Source organism: Mauremys reevesii, linkage group 1 (assembly GCF_016161935.1).
Source record: "Mauremys reevesii isolate NIE-2019 linkage group 1, ASM1616193v1, whole genome shotgun sequence".
In the NCBI taxonomy this organism is placed as follows: domain Eukaryota; kingdom Metazoa; phylum Chordata; order Testudines; family Geoemydidae; genus Mauremys; species Mauremys reevesii.
This window is the reverse complement of record NC_052623.1, coordinates 207,660,235-207,679,281: the sequence shown is the minus strand read 5'-3', so window position 1 is coordinate 207,679,281 and position 19,047 is coordinate 207,660,235. Positions and strand designations below refer to the sequence as shown.

Genomic DNA, 19,047 nt, shown 5'->3' with positions numbered 1-19,047 from the left:
AGCACTGGAATGGGTTACCTAGGGAGGTGGTGGAATCTCCTTCCTTAGAGGTTTTTAAGATCAGGCTTGACAAAGCCCTGGCTGGGATGATTTAGTTGGGGATTGGTCCTGCTTTGGGCAGGGGGTTGGACTAGATGATTTCCTGAGGTCCCTTCCAATCCTGATATTCTATGATTCTATTATTCTAACTACCCTCCACTTGTATGGAAGACAACTTGTTTTTCCATTTGTTTGGTTACAGACTTTAAAGCATAATAAGTATCCATAATTCCTCATACAGTGTTAATACATACATTTCACAATGACATTAATGACCAGTGCATCACCAATTTTCATTAGATCTCTCACATGATTATAGATAAATATCATAACAGCAATGTGTTAGGGGTAGTCAATTTGTCAGACCTATAAAGAGTTGCTGTTACATGGCAGGGAACCCTTTGCCAATGGGCACTGAGGGGCTTTTAGGGTCACAGACAGTACAGGTTACAAGACAATAAGTAAAATGGTAAGTCTTCAATCTGGCCAGACTTTTATGGACAAAGACGATTATCTCTCGCCATACCAGCATTCTTCCCTTCCAAATAGGTCACCTCCATGGTTTGGAAATGGGAGAACAGTAGAGGCCCTCCTTAACATACTATTATTCAAAATAGCCAAATATTTCTTTCTCATAACTGTTGATATTCTTTAAATGAGAGGGCTAAGCAGCCATATTTGTTGTATAACAACTGCCATATCCAGTTGTTTGCAGATATTTTCTGCTCTGAACTAACTTAAGGTTTTCAGACTTTTTCCTACAGTCCCTGTGACGGGTTGAATCATAGAAACTCCCTGGGAGCTGTCACCTGATGTGCCAAGACTACTTCTACCCGCTGATTTCCCTGCCAGCTCAGGACTCCAGCACTCCCATCTGCTCCAACACAACCCAGGGTCTGAATTACTTGCCCCAGAGCTGCAGGTTTACCTGAAAGCAGCTAACAGAAGTGTTCCTGTCTTTAACACTCAGATGTATAAAGCTTATACAGGGTAAACTCATAAATTGTTCACCCTCTATAACACTGATAGAGAGATATGCACAGTTGTTTGCTCCCCGGGGATTAGTACATACTCTGAGTTAACTAATAATAAAAAGTGATTTTATTAAATACAGAGAGTAGGATTTATGTGGTTACAAGTAGTAACAGACAGAACAAAGTAAGTCACCAAGCAAAATAAAATAAAATGTGCAAATCTATGTCTAATCAAACTGAATACAGATAAGATCCTCACCAGTTCCAGAATGCTCCCTTTTACAGACTAATCTCCTTTTAGCCTGGGTCCAGCAATCACTCACACCCCCTGTAGTTACTGTCCTTTGTTCCAGTTTCTTTCAAGTATCTTGTGGGGCAGAGAGGCTCCCTCTTTAGCCAGCTGAAGACAAAATGGAGAGGTTTCCCAGGGGTTTAAATAGACTTTCTCTAAGAGTGGGTGGAGACCCCCTCCTCACCCCTATGCAAAGTCCAGCTCCAAAATGGAGTTTAGGAGTCACCTGGGCAAGTCACATGTCCATGCATGACTCACAGTTTTTACAGGTAGCATCTATTGTTTACATGCTACCTTGAATGTCCTCAAGTAGACTTCTTATGTGGATTGGAGCCTTCCAAGATCCATTGTCCTTTAAGTGTTTCTTGATTAGGTACTTAATTTCAACATTCCTTTCTCCAGGAACTGACCAAATGGTCTACTAAGGTTATTTAGAACTCAAGCCAGTACACTGCTAACATTCATAACATTCATAACTTCGAATACAAAAATGATACATGCATACAAATAGGATTAATACATTCAGTAGATCGTAACCTTTGAGATATGTTACATGGCATATGTAGCATAAAACACATTCTAAGCATATTTCCCTAAAGCCTTATGGGAGATACCGTCACAGTCCCAACCAAGTCAAGTGTTAAAAAGCTGATTGAGGGAATGGTGAACTTGCCAAAACCAAGGGAATGTTAGAGTATGGATCTTGCTGACCTGTTCCTCAAAACATGATCTAGTACTATACAAATAATGTACTGTAAACACAGAACTAGTTATTTCTGTTTGGAGCTTGGCATCTTGGTGATGGAACCTTTTGTGCAACTCAAATGGACCTGGAAGCCCCAAGATCAAACTCCTAATCTGAAGTCACAATGAAAATGAAACCCAAAATCCCAATCATTTGAGTGAATCCACCTGTCTTGCCAATCCTGGGACACCTCCAGCATGGGAGTATGAGTGGCATACAGTTTTCCAAGCAGTCCTATTAGTTCTTGGGTGAGCTGATGGCATTAGTCTTGAGCCTGTTATGGGAGTGCCCTAAGCTTAAAATATTGGGTGACTTCAATTATAATGTAGATACCACCACCAATAAGCTGCTCCATGATCTCACCTCCACCATGGCAACTTTAGGACTTGCCCAAGCAGTCAGCAGTCCTGAATATTAAGCTAGGGTCATATTGGCGCTGAGCTTCAGTTCAGGAGAGGGCATCAGGGACATTAGCATCTTGTCTGCTTCTTGGCCCAACCAGCACCAGCTCTTCCAAAGAGACATCAGGTCTTTCCACCAAGAACCTGAACAGCCCATATGATCCTGCCCCTGAGAAAGTCCTGAAAACTTCCAAAACACCCCTGCTGAAAAAACTCTCCTCTCTAGGTCTAGGGTGGTCAATGATCTAGTAAAGCACTGTGACTCACTGCCTACAACAATTGACACCCAGTCCCCAAATGACCCCTATTGTCAGTCCTTTACTTAGCTCACCATGGACTAGCTGGAGGCGGAATGGAGAGGTCTGATCAACTGCAGCATATGGAATTTGCAGGAATGCTTCTTGTGATGATGACTGAAGCCTAAAGATCCTTCTTCTCCATCACCCGAGAGCCCACCAAATCCCAGCTGTCTGAGCTGTCTAATAAACCCACGCTGCCTTCTCTCAATGCCAGATGTTATCACTTCCTGTTGGGAAGAGCTCTCCTACTATGTTGCTCACAAGACTGAGTCAATCACTGACAGCTTCTCTGGCCTGGAGGGAAACATGCTGGATTAGAGAGAAGTGCATGCACTCTACTCAGGAGAGAAAAGCAGTCAGTTGGGGGTGGGCAGGAGTGAACCTCCTCCCAGGATAGGGCTTTCCTGAGCAGTTCACCAGAAGCCACACCACTCTCTTTTCTCCATGGGGCCTGTTTTCACTCCGAGATCCTCCTACTGCCCCATCTCTGTGGCTTCTGCTCCAATTACTTAAGTCAGAGACAGGATTTACCTGATTTCCTTCTCCCACTGAAACCAGGGTTCTTCTGAATGGATCATCTATCCCTTTGTAGCTGCTGTTCTGACTGCTGGGCCCGAGCTCTCTCCTTCCCTTCCCGTACCCCACCACCATTGCTGCTCTTTCAACTGGGGCTCTCCTGAGTAGGTTATGTGGTTTTCCACCCCGACCATCCTGTTGTCTCTTCCACTGAGACCAGAGCTCCATTTAGCTGTCCGCCCTGTTCTCTGCAGCTGCCTCTGCCTCAGGGCTCTCTCATCAGAGGGTTTCCCTCTTCCCTGTGGGCACTTCTGTCCCCATTTCATTCCCGAGCTCCACTGAACCATGCTAGGCTCCCAAAGGAGAAGAGAACCCTTATGGAGCTGATTCTCCATGATTTATGCCCATCCTCATGCATGTTATGCTTTCCCACTGAGAGGTCAGGTCTAGCAGCAAAGAGGGAGAAGGGAAGAGGCTGGACACCAGAACACTAGAAGACTATTGGGATTGTTTGTGGGAAGCCTCGCAGCATTTCTAGAGAGTTAACTACTACTACTGAGCAAACTCGGAATTTCTGTCTGGTATTGTGACATTACTTTCCACCCAAATCAGGATGTAGTGTCAAAATAGTGCAATTTTTCACACAAGATGTTCCAAAAAAATGGCAAGTTCAAAACATTTCATTTCAAGACAGTTTGACAGTAAACTGCATTTGCCTGTGGTGCTGTGGAGCCTGATGGGAGTTGTAATTGGGGTGCCTCTTGCTCTAATTCTTCCCTATGGATCAGGCTCCCAGATGATGACATCTCCCATAACTGCAATGGTTAGGGATCCATGCACGTGTATAAGAAAGTGCTCTCACTCACTCACGCATACAAATGCATGCCGCTCGCAGGCTTGTGCACCAAGACTGAATCGACCAGCCTGTTGCAAGTTAACCCACACCAGTGTGCTTTGCTAGCTATAGGCCATTTCTTCCCTCCTTATAGCTCTGGGACTTGTTGAACAACACAGAGGGACAGAAAAAGTCCAGTAAAAGGGGTTAGGTCTAGTAGGATGATACAGAGCCAAAAAAAATTAAAGAGAAATGGTAGGGGGCAGATGGAGGAGGGAGGCTCTTTCTCTGGAGTACAGAGGGATGAGGGAGAATTCACAGTGGTGAAATCTGCTGCAGCTGGGTGATAAGCCACCTACTTAGAACCAGTTGGGAGGAGTATCCAGAAGAACAAAGGCCTTTGTAGTTGGCATGCAGGGAGTCTGGGTGATGAAACAGCTGGCAGAGTTAATAAGAGACTTGCTTTGACTGGCCAGGGAGTCTAATTCCAAAGAGAACTGGCAGGCCTGCGGATACTCTAGGCTGGCATGTGTGAGAGCAGCAGCAGGTGTTCTCAGTGTGAAGAAAAGACAACTTGTATGGGGAACAGAGGAGCTTGAACTGAGAGATAGGAGGATGCAGAGGAGGCTAGGGTGGGGCCTTATGGGTGTGATACAGAGCATGGACAAGGAGTGGGGAAAGCTAGATTGAATGCAGAGAGTCTGAGGCAGGGTGCTGTTGTATAGAGTGGAACTGGGAAAGCACAGACAAGATATAGTGCAGCCTGGAGTGGATGCAGGCAGGCTCAGAGAAGTAGCCGTGATGAAATGACCAATTTAAGTATCAGAGGGGTAGCCGTGTTAGTCTGGATCTGTAAAAGCAACAAAGAATCCTGTGGCACCTTATAGACTAACAGACATTTTGCAGCATGAGCTTTTTGGGTCAAATTTCACCCTGCTCTCAAACTAAAAAACTGTTTGACCAATTTAAAGAACTGAGAGTCTTCAAATCACCTGGCCTATCAGCTAATGATCCAAAAGGAAGTAGGGCCCTGGTGCAACTGCTTCCTTGCTTACCTAGCCAGGGCAAGCATGTATTACACTCTACGACTTATGCTTTGCATCTCCTTGTTGGTGGCAGACTGAGCCTCTGTTTGTCCCCTCATCTTACTGTCACCTCCTAGCAATATCTAGCTGTAGCACACTGGCTGCTCACAGTCTGCAAAGGTAAAAGTTGCAGGAAACCTCCCCATGTTTCCTCCACCAATATAAACACATATGCACAAATGCTCCTTTCCGACAAGGAAGTGTGTTCCACACAGCTGAGAAAATGCCACGGAACCACCCAGTAAGGAGCAGGTCTAGGGGAATCCTGCAAGCTGAGTTCCTGGCAGATGGAAAGGCCAGCTCTTCAGGGAATAGGAGAGAGCCCCATTTGAAGAGGGTGAGTATTGCATTGCCTCAGCTCTACTCCCCAGTTACTATATGCAGCAGTCATGCTTGGTTCTGGAATCCACCAGATGACTGATTGCGGGTATGATGTCAAGGGCTCCTCAGGCCAGCCAGGGCCATAAGGCCTCTTCAGAGGATGTTCCTGATGGGAAACTGGAACCTGCTCCAATATTACAGCCATCGGACCAAATCCTGAAGCCTTTTTTCATTCAAAATTCTCCTGGAGCTTAGTGGAGTTTTGCCCGAGTAAGGACTGCAAGATTTGTCCCATTAATTGGCTAATGTAAGGCTATATAATTGACATGATTTACAGTCCTCAATGCTGGCTTGCATACATATCAGCTTGGGTTGTGACCTTAGTTCCTTTTATACGTTAAGGACATTTGGGGCTGTTTGGTTTGTTGATGGGAGACCTTCAAGAGGCAAATTGGTGCTGCAGGTGCTGGTGAGTCAGCGGGGTAGACCTCGCTCCTCTATCACTTTAAAGGGACTATGCAAATAGTAGCTTAAACTGAGCCGATTTAAAACTCTAATTTTACTTTGCACCATTTACGGTCTTTGATGTATACCCTTTGCTTTGTGAAGTTTCTAGTTTTTACCTTTAGGAATAATTAGGAAATTTTCAGAAGGCAGGTTGGCTGGGCGGAAGTCACAGTACTTGTGTAAATGGATGAGCACACAACCCATGTTCCTGAGTTAGACTGTAAGACTGAGGACCTGTCTAGCCCAGCCGTCTGTCTCCAACCATTACCAGTACCATATGCTTCAGAGGAAGGTGAAAAAGATTCAGAATGAAGCATTTTGAAATGATCTATCAAAGAGGGAGTTTCTTCCCCACCAAGTTACTGGTACAGGTAGTTACTAGTTGACTGATGCTCTGAGGCATAAGAGTTTATATCCTTTTCCAAATGTTTATCCTATCTAACCTATTGGTGTTGGGAGGGATAGCTCAGTGGTTTGAGCATTGGCCTGCTAAACCCAGGGCTGTGAGTTCAATCCTTGAGGAGACCACTTAGGGATCTGGGGCAAAAATTGGTCCTGCTAGTGAAGGCAGGGGGCTGGACTCAATGACCTTTCAAGGTCCCTTCCAGTTCTAGGAGATTGGTATATCTCCAATTATTACTATGTTCTTACTATTAATATAAACACCTAATTTTTTTTAAATCCTTCTAAGCCCTTGGCCTCATTGATATCTTGTGGCAATGAGTTCCACAGGTTACCAATACATTGTGTACACATATTTCCTTGTATCTGTTTCAAACTTGTTTCTTCTGCTCAGTCATCTTGAAGAATTTAATTCACAGTGGGCCTGCTCAGAGAGTTAACATGACAATTGCCAACTGTAACATGGTGTCCACCCCACACAAAACAGAGTGAGCAGGTTAGGTTACTTAAGTGATAGGCTGCACCTGGGAAACAGCCAGGGACTGGAAGGCTGATTGATGATGGAGTTCAGTTGAGAAGGATCAAACAGGGCTGGTATAAAGCCAGGAAGCTGGCAGCAGAAAGGGGCTGTAAGGAAAGCAGTCTGCAGTTACTCCTTGGGAGGGACAATTTGGGCGAGTAAATCCAGAGACAAGGGAACCAGATGATGTAGGAAGGAGTCCAGGGAAATAACAACAGGGTCTGGGAATGAGAAGACCATAACTGCTAGACACTGGGTTCCTGTACTGGACCCTGGAGTAGAAGGCGGGCCCTACCGGCCACTGGGGAAGCAGCACAGTCTGGGCAGTGAATAGGAAGACTGCCTGAGACAGTTTGTATGTGGAGACTTTGATACCCCCAAATGGGAAAGCATACAGTGACCTGGCCGGAGGGCCAAACCATGAGGAGAGACAGCACCCTAAGCAGGGTGTGTGAACCAGTGGCAGCAGGGAGCACCACTCCTGGAAGGAGCTAATCCCAGCCAGGAAGAGGTGCCCTAGTGGTGAGTAGACCCCATGACACCGACTCTCACAAATTTCCTGATATTTTACACATACCTAAACTTAATTGAATACTTTTATATTAATTTACATGTGTGCTTATAGATCTTGATGGGCGGGGCACATTCTTCTGAAAGAGAATTCTAGCCCAGCTGCTTGTGCTGGGGTCTGTACAGAGTGGCCAGTGTGCTTTGAAAATGATTGGAAGGGACAGCTGTCAAAAGGAATTGCAGGCATGCGGGGCTGCAAGGTCCCTGGCTGCTGGACAGCAGCGTTCTGACGAATTTAGCACTTACAAACCCTGAATAGCCCCTGCCACAATACAGGCCATTTTGAGCTGGATCCTGAAATAAATGGGGACTGGGTGAATTCTTAGTGGACAGGGGTTGTAATACAATGGTATGTATGATCATGTTTCCCTAGTGATTAGTCCCAGCAAGGGTAAAAGCTTGCTAATTATTCCTAGCTAACAATTATTGTCTCAAAGATCAGTTTCAGTTCCTACTGCTGACTATTACATCTGTCAATGGGCAGCCACAGTTCACTACAGCTGCACTTCTTTGTCCATGTGAGAAGGCAGGCAACGTCCTGTGTTGGCTGGAGTCTGAAGAGCTGGCGATGGGGAGGACAGTAGAGAAAGAAGTTGCACATCATACTGATTTACTGCAAACTACCAGGATACAACAGTAAACTCTTCCGCTCTCTTCATATTACTCTTATTTATATTTAATAGCCAATACTTTGGCTGTCATTCTTTAATCAAGATTTCTTTTAAACCTGTCTCAGATGCTTGGGGAAAACCCTGGGTAAATATTGTTATTAGTTAAGTAATAAGACACGACACGTTGTGAAACATTGCCCTATAATTCACTTGCTCTGCAGTCCTGCGTTGGGTGGCATGAGGCCAAATGGCTTTGCATTTTATTTTTTACTTAAATCAAATTAAAAAAGACAACAGCAACATATCTGTGGCTGTTAAACTGTGGCTATTACTGCGGGGCAAGGAGACATGCCATTTAATAATGTCTGTTGTCAAGTGGTTATTTTTTAATTTAGCAAATGGTGAAAATTGTCAGGTTAAGAGCTCTGGAGACAGGTGTCCTTCACTTATCCAAAGGACAAACTTGACACAGGTGGCAGCAGCAGTGCAGGCTTCCCCATGCTGCCAAACAAGAGTGTGTGGAGATCCTATCTGGAAGCCGCACCTCTGTGGTGTCATGGTGGAGTTCAGACTCCAGGGTCCATTCAGACCTTGGTCCATCTGCTGAGACCGATACTATAGAGGCTAATAAGGTACAGTCATGGCAGTGAGGAGTTGTTGTTTTGCCCACTAGAAACATGAGTCAGGCCACCACTTATTAGTCTGTTGCTGATCACTTCTGATGCAGACTGGTTGCCGAGAACCAAATCCAGCCTTAACCTAAGGAAGTGCTGTTTCAGTAGCAATAAGCAATAATGCTGCAGGCAGGCCGAGTTGTAGGAAAGAGATTTTTACTGAGCATGCACAGAGCCAGTGCTATATGCAGAGGGGCCTGTGTTTGGCCAGTAGCAGCCTGGCCACCAGCTTGCACTTCTGACCCCCTGGTGTCACACCAAACCAGACCCCGCCTGAAACCTCTCACCCTCTTTTTTCCAGTTCAGCTTCTTGCACTACAGGTGCAATTCCAACTGAAATTGATGGGAGTTGTCTGCTAATGGCAGCGGGGGGGACTCTGGCCTTAAAGGCACAACACTCTCCCCTGCGCCAACCTGTTATGTGGTTACATTTCAGCTTAGAATGGGCTTTTGTGGGCGGTGTTGAGGTTTTAGTCTTTATGCAGTTTCCCTGTGCTGGAGGTGGAGGTATGTGCATTTCTGACACGGAGAAAGCGAACATTTGACTTGTAGCATAATATCCTCTTACTGACAGCCACTGCCACATCCTGTCCACAAGACGCAGTGTCCACACACCAGACTACCACTCAGAGTCAGGCTAGCAGCACAGAGAACTATATTAGAAGCCCAAAGTGCCACTTCATTCCTGCTCTGTGCCTCTTGCAGGCCGTTCCCCCACATGTCCAGAGCCCCTGGCGTGCCACATCCCCATGCGACTGGAGGCTTAAATTCACCTGAACCTCTGGCTCTCAGAGTTCCAAACAGTTCGTTTTGGAGAGAGGAGGGGTTAGGATCAAAATCCTGCTCCCAGTTTTGCAGCTTCAGCTCATCTGTACTGTGTAATAAAATTTGCTGCTAGCAACTAAATGGAGCTTTCTGCTCATCTGACCCTCTGCTGCCTTGATGCAGGGGACATACGGAGATCCCAGTAAAACTGCCCCGAGTTTCAAAAGAAGGAGGATCCTTTGCTTCCCCTTACCCAAAAGATAGCCAGTGAGGGGAAGAATAAGCAACTGTGCTCCACGCTGTGGGTCATCCAGTCTGGGATGATTTCCAGAGCAGTATCACGTCCTCTGAGAGTGTTGGCCGGTGTTTAGCACTGAGATATATCAATATTCCCGATGACAATAAATAGAGCTCTTAGGAAAAAGTCCAGGGCTTATCTTGATTGGCTAACAGATGAGCAGGCGTGTATGGTACTGTTGAATCCATCAACATTAACTGGGCAGAGTTAAGTCTGATCAATACTGACACTTGAGTACATGGGTAGCCACTGGAAAATATTAATTTACAATCATGACCAGCACCTCTCATTAACCAGAAATGTGTTAACCCTAATTGGTTCAACAGGGCTCTGCTGTATCACACTCTGCCACTTGCAGCCTTTCCATCAATACCTTGTAAATGAACCAGAGGTTCCTGTTGGCCAGAACATGATGGATTTGAAACCTGAGCTGGGAGGTGGCCAAACTGGCAGCTGTAACGCAGCATCCCAATGCTTATGAATGTGTGTCCAGTACAGATACCTGTGTATATGGGGGACTCTGTGCATGCCTTATTGCCAGGTTGAGTAGGCACTAAACTGATTGATACCATCTGTAAATCTGGCCCTATACATATGCACCAGTGCTTATGTCCATATACATGACATATGCACACCTGTGTATATGTGCATACCTGTTTATATATGTGCTTGTCTGCAGATGATGTATGTATGCACATGTGTGAGTATTAGGATGTATGCAGATCTGTGCATGACAGTGTATTTGTGTGCAGTGGGTGTGTGCACACTCAGCACACGTAAGCATGTACCATATTGAAATGATGCTTTTGTGCTGTAGTACCTGTAGTGGAGACTTGTCTTCTCTAGAACACCAAAAGCAGCAGAGCAGCCCATGCAGGCAGCCTTAGTGGAATGTGTAAGAACTATGCATACACATAATGTATAGATATGTGCAGTGATAGTATGTGAGTTGGTGTAATTTTGTGATTAAGGCAGAGTATTGAAAATCAAGAGAGTCCTCCTGTATATGACCTTGGGCAAGTCTTTTCACAGCTATGTGCCTCAGTTTCCCCATCTGGAAAACATTGGGCATGAATGTTGCCTAACTTTGTGATTTCCTTGCTTGGCAGAGTTTGCACTGCAAATAAACTCAGCTCCTCTGACAGTCCTGTGCTTTAAATGAGCAGTCTTCACTCCTGATTAACATTCTGTTAGTCCTCACCACCTAACTCATTTTCTCCAATATTGAGGGAGCTGCATGGAGGAGACTTACCAGAATGAGGTGTTTTCCCAGATACTCACTCGAAGTTTTATGCACTCTCTTATAAGTGCAGCTCCCTAAATACTTCCTGTCCATCCTTGTTGTTTCAACACCACGTGGTGCTCAGAGGTCTTTGGATCGGCACATTAATAAATGGAGAATATTGGCAGATGATCATGCCTGTGATGGAGTGTCTACCCCACACAAGTGTAAAATGAGCAGAGGAGGTGAGCCCTCCAAGCAGCCTAGAGAGTCTGTGTTGGGTGCAGCCAATCTGGGAAGAGTTGCAGGGAGCAACCAATCAGGGCCCAGCAGGTTTATATAAAAAAAGCTGCTGTGCCAGAGGTCATCAGTTGCTGCTGGGAGCTCAAGAAGTCAGGACTGTATCTCCAGCAGGCTGAGAGTCCTGCAGCACTAGTCTTGCCAGGTGACCAGTTTTCGACCAGAAAGTCAAATTGAAAAGGGCATATGGCAGGGTGGACTAGGTCCGAGAGCCCCCTGCAGGACGTCTTGTGTCTCTGCATCCCCCTGCTCCAGATGAGAGCAGAGAGAAGTCCTCAGACAGTATAGAATGGCTGCAGAAAAGCAGCCAATCAGAGGGGCTGCTGGAGCAACCAATCTGGGGCCAGAAGGCCCCTATACAAGCACGGGCGGCTTTAGGCCGATTCCCCTGATTCCTGTGAATCGGGCCCTGTGCCTCAGAGGGCCCTGCAGTGTCCAGAAGAGGGGCCCCACAAGGTAAGGCCCCGGAGGACAACTGCTGCCGAGGAAGGACCCTCTGCCGGAAACAGCGGCAACCGATTAAGCTGCCGCTGAATTGCCGCCGCTATCTTCGGCAGCAGCACAATTGCTGCTGCTGTCTTTGGCAGCATTTTGGCGGCAGCGCTTTCGAATTGGGCCCTGCACGTCCTAAAACCAGCCCTGTGTACAAGACAAGCAGCGGAGCAGAGAAGTTCAGTTGCTGGGTGGAGCTCGAGGAGTGAAGACTGGGTGACTGGCTGTCTGAAAGGGCGACAGCAGTACCACAGACAGCTCACTGTGGAGCTCTCCCTGTAGACAGGACTGAAGCCAAGGGAAGGCTGCTGAAGACCAGGTGCCTGGCTGGCGGGAAGAGCAGCAGGACCAGTGGAAGGTCAGTGCAGGCAGGTTGAAGCCCAGGGGGACGGAGCATAGAACCTGGCCAGGCCGGCGAAGGTGCTGAGATGGACCCCGCAGGTCTGGTTGAAGACTGAGCCTGGGGAGGCCTGCTGAAACACTGCGGGTACCAGGATGGGTCCCGGCTGGGTGATTGAAGAAGGTAGTGCCACTGGGAAGAAGCCTAAGAGCTACAGCCCCATACAAGGGCTGTGATAAGGACTCAGGACTTTATATCCTGGAAGGGAGAACAGTGTATGTGGCTCGGCTGCGGGGCTGAGTCGCTGAAGACCCACTGAGAGAACTATCAGCCAGGGGGGTGCTCACGAGAACGGGGTGCCACCCCGGTATAAGAACTAAAACAAAAAGCAGGCTCACACCCAGCTAAGCAAATGGGGCTGCCTGTGAGAGGCGAGTGCTGCTGCTGAAAAGGCGGTGATTGCAGGAAAAGGATAAATGGACACAAATCAGATATTAGGAATGGCAATATACAAAAACCTGTAGGAGAACACTTCAACCTCCCTGGCCACACAATAGCAGATCTTAAGGTGGCCATCCTGCAGCAAAAAAACTTCAGGACCAGACTTCAAAGAGAAACTGCTGAGCTCCAGTTCATCTGCAAATTTGACACCATCAGCTCAGGATTAAACAAAGACTGTGAATGGCTTGCCAATTACAGAACCAGTTTCTCCTCCCTTGGTTTTCACACCTCAACTGCTAGAACAGGGCATCATCCTCCCTGATTGAACTAACCTCGTTATCTCTAGCTTGCTTCTTGCTTGCATATATAAACCTGCCCCTGGAAATTTCCACCACTTGCATCCGAAGAAGTGGGTATTCACCCACGAAAGCTCATGCTGCAAAACGTCTGTTAGTCTATAAGGTGCCACAGGATTCTTTGTTGCTTTTACAGATCCAGACTAACACGGCTACCCCTCTGATACTTGATTGCAGGTATATCAGCCAGAGAAAAGAGGAATGCATGAGAGGTGGGTGCTGACCCCATTACAGGGCACCAGACAGTGTCCAGTCAGAAACACTGAGCGGACACCCAAAGACCAGTTGCCACCCACAGGGATGCGGGCAGGGAGGCTCTGCGAGGGGATCACAGGACAGAGCTGGTAGTGGGGGACAGCAAGCGTCCATGTCCCCGCTCTTTGCTGTACCCAGCAGGCGGCCGCTCTGGAGTCTCCCTTGCCACCTCATCCAGTGGTGGCAGTATTGGCGGCAGCAGCAGCTCTGGGGATGGACAGCGAGAGCATTCCCAGGAGCAGCCCAGGCTCTGCCACTCACCTTGCTGCTGCTCCTGCCCCGCCGCCCCCTGTGCCCCTGGGCAGTGCCCCTGCTTCACCAGCTCCCACCTTGCACAAGTGAGTAACTGGGGCAGGGCATGCCCCCCCATGTGTGTGCCTGCTGTGCCCCCTGTTGGGTGCAGCCTGCAGGGAAAGGGATCCCTGCTCAGCCTGGCACAAGGATCCCTGCTCCCACCGGGCACAGGGGATCCACTGGCCCCGTGGTGGGGGAAGTGGGCTATGAGCAGCATTTTACCTGTCTGCTGATTTCCCTCCCGCCCACAGCCCGGAGCTGCCATGTGCCCAGCCAACCCCTGCGGCAAACCCCCTGTTTGCCCTGCTTCCTCAGTGGGGCTGCCTTGGCTCTGAGCCTCACCCCTGCCCCCTTCCTGGGTATGCACTCTACCCATGCATCCCCCCACACCCATGGCAGGACCTAGAGACTGCTCCCCTCCCACTCATTCCCCAGGAGAAACAGAGACCACAATGCCTCCCCCTGCCCCCAGATCCCCAAACCCTGGAATTACTATGTGCTGCATCTTTTTTTGGGGTGGGGGCACTAGAGATTTAGCTCAATAGAGTCAGTATCTCCTTCTCCCTACATTCTTCCCTCCCTTTCCCTCTTTCCTCAATATTACCTAAAAAGAGTCTTAAATACCTGCTGCCTTGTTGGGGTTATTACAGGACTTGCCTAGTTGAGCCACGGACCTTTTCTCTGCACAGCACAGATCTCTGCAGAGAAGAATGTGTCACCTGATCTAAATGTGATTTTTGGTGAAGGTAAGGCTAGGATGCTGTCTCTTTGGACAGAGGAGAGGCGAAAGAATGAACTTTTCAGACAAAATGAAGATGCAGCCGGCAAAAGCCCATGTTTTGCTTTCATTGTACAGCAGAGAGAGGGAGAATCCTAGTAGGTTTCTGTTGCTGAAATGCATTCTGTTTTTTATTTCATGATGCACAGTACCTTGTGTAGTAATTATCAGTATCCCAACAGTTCTCTTTTGAAGGGTTGTTATGGCAGCAGTCTTTTCCTTCTTCTTTGCTTTAGCATCTCCGGTTCAGTGGAGTTTTGGGGATATAGATAATGGTACTTACTGTAGTAGTAGTGTGCAACTTCTCGACACTTCCTAAAGTACCCTGACAAATATGAATATAAATATTGCAGCAAATCTTCACCACCGCCACATTCCTCTGAATGCATTGTGATAATGGTTAAGATTGGATGAGGGGGTAGGGAAAATGCCATTTTCTGCAATAATTCCTGCTTTGGGGTTTTTGTTTTGATTGGAGGGGAGAGGAGTGAACAGGGATGGAGCCTTGGAGAGGGTGGAGCAAGTGTCTGGTTTTCAGACATTGAAAAGTTGGCAACCCTAGGTGGCACCATGGACAGAGCAGTTGCTGGCAGGGACCAGGGGAGCACGAGGGAGCTTCTGGTTGGCTGCCAAGACTGACATGCTGAGGCCCTGAGGTAAGGGTGAAGAAGGTGCTGGGACCATGGGGAAGTGACCCAGGGAAACATACTGAGCTGTTGGAGGGGACACAGCATGTGGCTGCCATCTACAGGCCTGGGCCCTCCCCCATCTGCCACTGGGGAAGTGACTGGACTATTAGACTGTGATACTAGCCCCCTGGAAGGGGGGGAACATGGATGATGACACAGCTGGAGGGCCGAGTTGCGAAGAAAATGCTGTGGTTCAGCCATCAAGGGTGGTGGTGCGGGGGGGTTGTAGGCGGAATCAGGGACAGAGTGATGGTGTGCATGGGCTGGAGCATCTACCTCAAGCTAATCCCCGGCATGACTGGGAGGAGGCACCAGCCTGGTGGTGAGCGAAGTGCACTGTGACAATGCCCTTTGCCCTGCTCTCTGAGCCAAGCAATACATACTTTACTTCCCTCACTGGGCTAATCCATCCATCTCCCTAATCATTGTCGTTGCTCTTCTTTTCCCTCGCTCCAGTTTATTAATAACATTCTGGCTGTGAGATGCCCAGGAGAGAATGAAATATTCCTGGTGGGGTTGTACCATGTGATGAGGAGAGACGACTACATCCCCTCTGTATTATTTGATGCCTTTCACCTGTGGTCTATAGAGACACCATTTCCCTCTACCCTGTCTTCAACCTGCCTTATGCAGTTCATTCCTTCTTCCTGCTCTATATAAACGGCCAATGTCACTTATCACATAATCCAAGAGGGAAGGATATTTCTTACATACCAAAATGCTGTTGCCCAGCACAAAGGAAATCTTGGAATATGTTGTTACTAGTTTTTTTTTTCTCCAGATCTGATCTATTACAAGAAGAATCTAGGACAATCCCAGAAAGGTTGGCTGAGAGAGAAAGAGAGAGAGAGTTATTATTTGGCAAAAGATGAAATGGCTTGTCCCAGTGTGTTCACTGCGAATTAGAATTGTATCTGGAGAATAAGAAACAAGAATTCTGGGTTTAATGATGGAGATGGGTCACTTGCAGCCCTAATCATAGAATCTCAGGGTTGGAAGGGACCTCAGGAGGTCATCTAGTCCCACCCCCTAATCAAAGCAGGACCAATCCCCAGACAGATTTTTACCCCAAATCCCTAAATGGCCCTCTCAAGGATTGAATTTATAATCCTGGGTTTAGCAGGCCAATGCTCAAACCACTGAGCTATCCCACCACCCTACTGTCTGGTGTGCAGTGGTTAGACCAGTAGAAGCACAGGCTATTGATCGTATCACTGCTGTTAAGACCACAAGACACATTTCAGAAAAAAAGATCAAGTAGAGGGTGAAGGAACCATGGAGACAGAAGAAAGAAGAGGGGACAGATAGTGGAGGAGATAAAACCAGCAAGGGATTAGAAAGAGGAGAGGGAAAGGCAGACAATGGGAAGAAAAGAAACAAGGCAAAGAAGGGCTGAGGTGGGGGAATGAAAAGGGTTGGAGGGGAAGCAAAATGAGGTTATAATCAGGGTATGATGGGTCACATTCTGCCTTTACCTACATGCAAACAAGTGTTTGCAGTCAATGAGATTGTACCTGCTAATAAGAGGGCTGGGTTTGGCACTATCCCTTACAAGCTTTAAGGGAAGATTTAATACCAGTTTGACTTGATCTAAGACAAAGATTTATGGCCTGGCTGAAACTGACCAAACTATAGCACTCCAGTTACTCAGTGCATGCTATAAATTGTCCCTTCCTGAGGATTCCTATCACCTCTGAACAGCACTGCACCCACTCAGTGAAGAAGCTGACGCTGACTAGATGGACAGGGCTGCTAACAGCAGTAAACTGGTGTTGGTGTTCTGAACCCAGCTGTCCTAAATTCCCGCTGAGAGTTGCTGACTTTTCTGGCTGCCGCGGAACACTCACCAGCAATCAGACTAATGCGAATGATTTATAGTGGGGACAGGGTCCATTCACAGCATGGACACATGCCCGATTTAAGGCTCTTCCAAGTGATTGCAGCCAGTGCTTGTTCCACAACAGCACAGAAGTCTAGTACAGGTTCTTTTCTCTCAATCAGCACCCTGAGTCCATTTCGGGGGTCGTGCGGATGGCACAAAATTCAAGTTCAGGTACTTCTCCCTAGCACTGGAGCTGGGGACCCAGTGGGTTACCAAACTCCAGTCCACATTCTCTTTGTTTGCCTTGTCTGCTTAGATTGTAAGCTTTTCAGGGCATGGACTATCTCCGTTTGTAAGGCACCATGCTCGACAGGCACCTAGGCAATACTGTACTATGGTGCAGTGCCAGGTACAGTTTTCTGCCCTGAGCTAATAGGGCACAATTTGAGTCATTGCCATTGAAGTCAATAGGAATTATTTGTATGCTGTAGTGGGAGAATGGGGGCCCAGCATTTTTTGTGTCTACTTCAATGGATGTAAGATGGGTTTTTTTGGTAGGTTGGGGAAAGATATGGGGGACAGAGGGGAAAAAACCTAGTGCCCCCCTCCTCCCCCACCGGGCAGCTTTTCAGTTCCCGGCAGCGTTTAGAGGTCAGATGATTTGGATTTTCAAAGCTTTAGTATTTTAAGTCCACCTGAGCTGATGGCTGCATTTCCACTCACAATGTGGCTTAACTGAGTGGAATTTTATTTCCTGGCTGCACAATAAAGAGCACAAAGGTTACCACATCTATTAAATCCCAGAGGGGGGAGAGAGAAAGAAACACCAATGCACACAGGTCATCTCCAGGGTGACAGAGAATAGGGAGAGGATCACAGAGGGCTTCAAAGCAATTTGTTGCCTCTTCTTCATCATTAGTGATATTTCCAGAGTGTGCAAACAATGAGTACAACCAATCCAGCCTGGTCACGGGCTTTTTGTTGTTGTTTTTTGTTTGCCTCATCACTTTTCTTTCATCGGCCTCCTAGATTTTCTCGCCTTTTTTTTTTTTTTTTTTTTTTTGTCGCTTTGGCTTTCTGTAGATCCCATAGAGACTACACAGGGTGACAGCTCCCAGGCAGTTTAGCAGAAGAGTCAACTGCGATGACAGAAGCACAAAAGGGAGGAAAGAGAAGCCCTCCAGAGTTATAGTTTTTCTTTCTTTCTTTTGCAGTGCCTATAAAATAAGGAGAAATACTAAGAGGCTGCTTCTTTTGTAATGACTTCCAACGGCCTAAATCTGACGCTAACAAGATGCGCTGAGAAGCCATCAGCAATTCTCTCTTCCTTTTCCTCCACCCCGCTTTGAGCTGAGAATGCTGGGCTGAAGAGAGGACATATCGGCACGCTATTGCTCAGGGAAGGGACAGCAGGTTCTTGATCTTCATATTAAATTCCTGGAGACTGTCAGGCAACAAGATAAAGAAATATGAGCTCAGTTAAAGCCCTGCTACTTCAATGAACACATTTTGAAACTGAGCAACCTGGTATATGGAACTTATAAACTCCACACAACCACTCAAAGTTTATAAACTCTGCAGAGACATCATGGCTCTATCAGAGGTTCAGTTATTTATTGTAGATATCACCAAGGTTAATGAAGTCCCTGTCTACATTAAGGAAAGTGGCACTAATGTAATTACCTGGATGTAGTTACAAAAGTACAAACTTCCTTAATATAGACAGCTGTTTTTGTAAAAATGAATCTCGCACTAGATCTTACTGAAGTAAAGACAATGAATAAAACAAATGTGGAGATTACAGACCAAGTGGGTGTTCCCCCTGCCCCACCTAAATACATACATAAAAAATAGAAAACTTTTCAAAAAGTTAAAGCCTTATTTTTCTGTTTAATTAGCGTATCACCAAAATACCTTTTTATCAAATTACATTTAACTTGCCCCAAACACACTCCTATGGCAAGAAATTGCAGTAGGAAAAGATATTTTGAGACAGTTAGAGTTGAAAATTCAGGCTTGAATGGAAATTCACTGTTGTAATCCTGGCCATTTGTGGTGTTTAGATATGTTTGTAATGGTTAGAACTGGGAGCACTGGCTGTTGGGAGTCTGAAAGGACAGGAAACAGGAAGGAGGGGGGAGGAGTCGAGGAGGCTGAGTGAGAGTTACGGAGGGTACAGCAACAGCTTGGTACAGAGGTTTCCA

General features: G+C 46.9%; 1 long non-coding RNA gene across 1 annotated transcript; it reads left to right on the top strand.

Moving 5' to 3' along the window:
• The first annotated feature begins 7,042 nt into the window (after positions 1-7,042).
• Positions 7,043-18,566, top strand: LOC120387395. The gene is made up of 2 exons (XR_005590150.1): positions 7,043-7,458; positions 18,058-18,566. It is a non-coding gene; the product is annotated as an uncharacterized LOC120387395 (long non-coding RNA).
• The last annotated feature ends 481 nt before the right edge of the window (positions 18,567-19,047 follow it).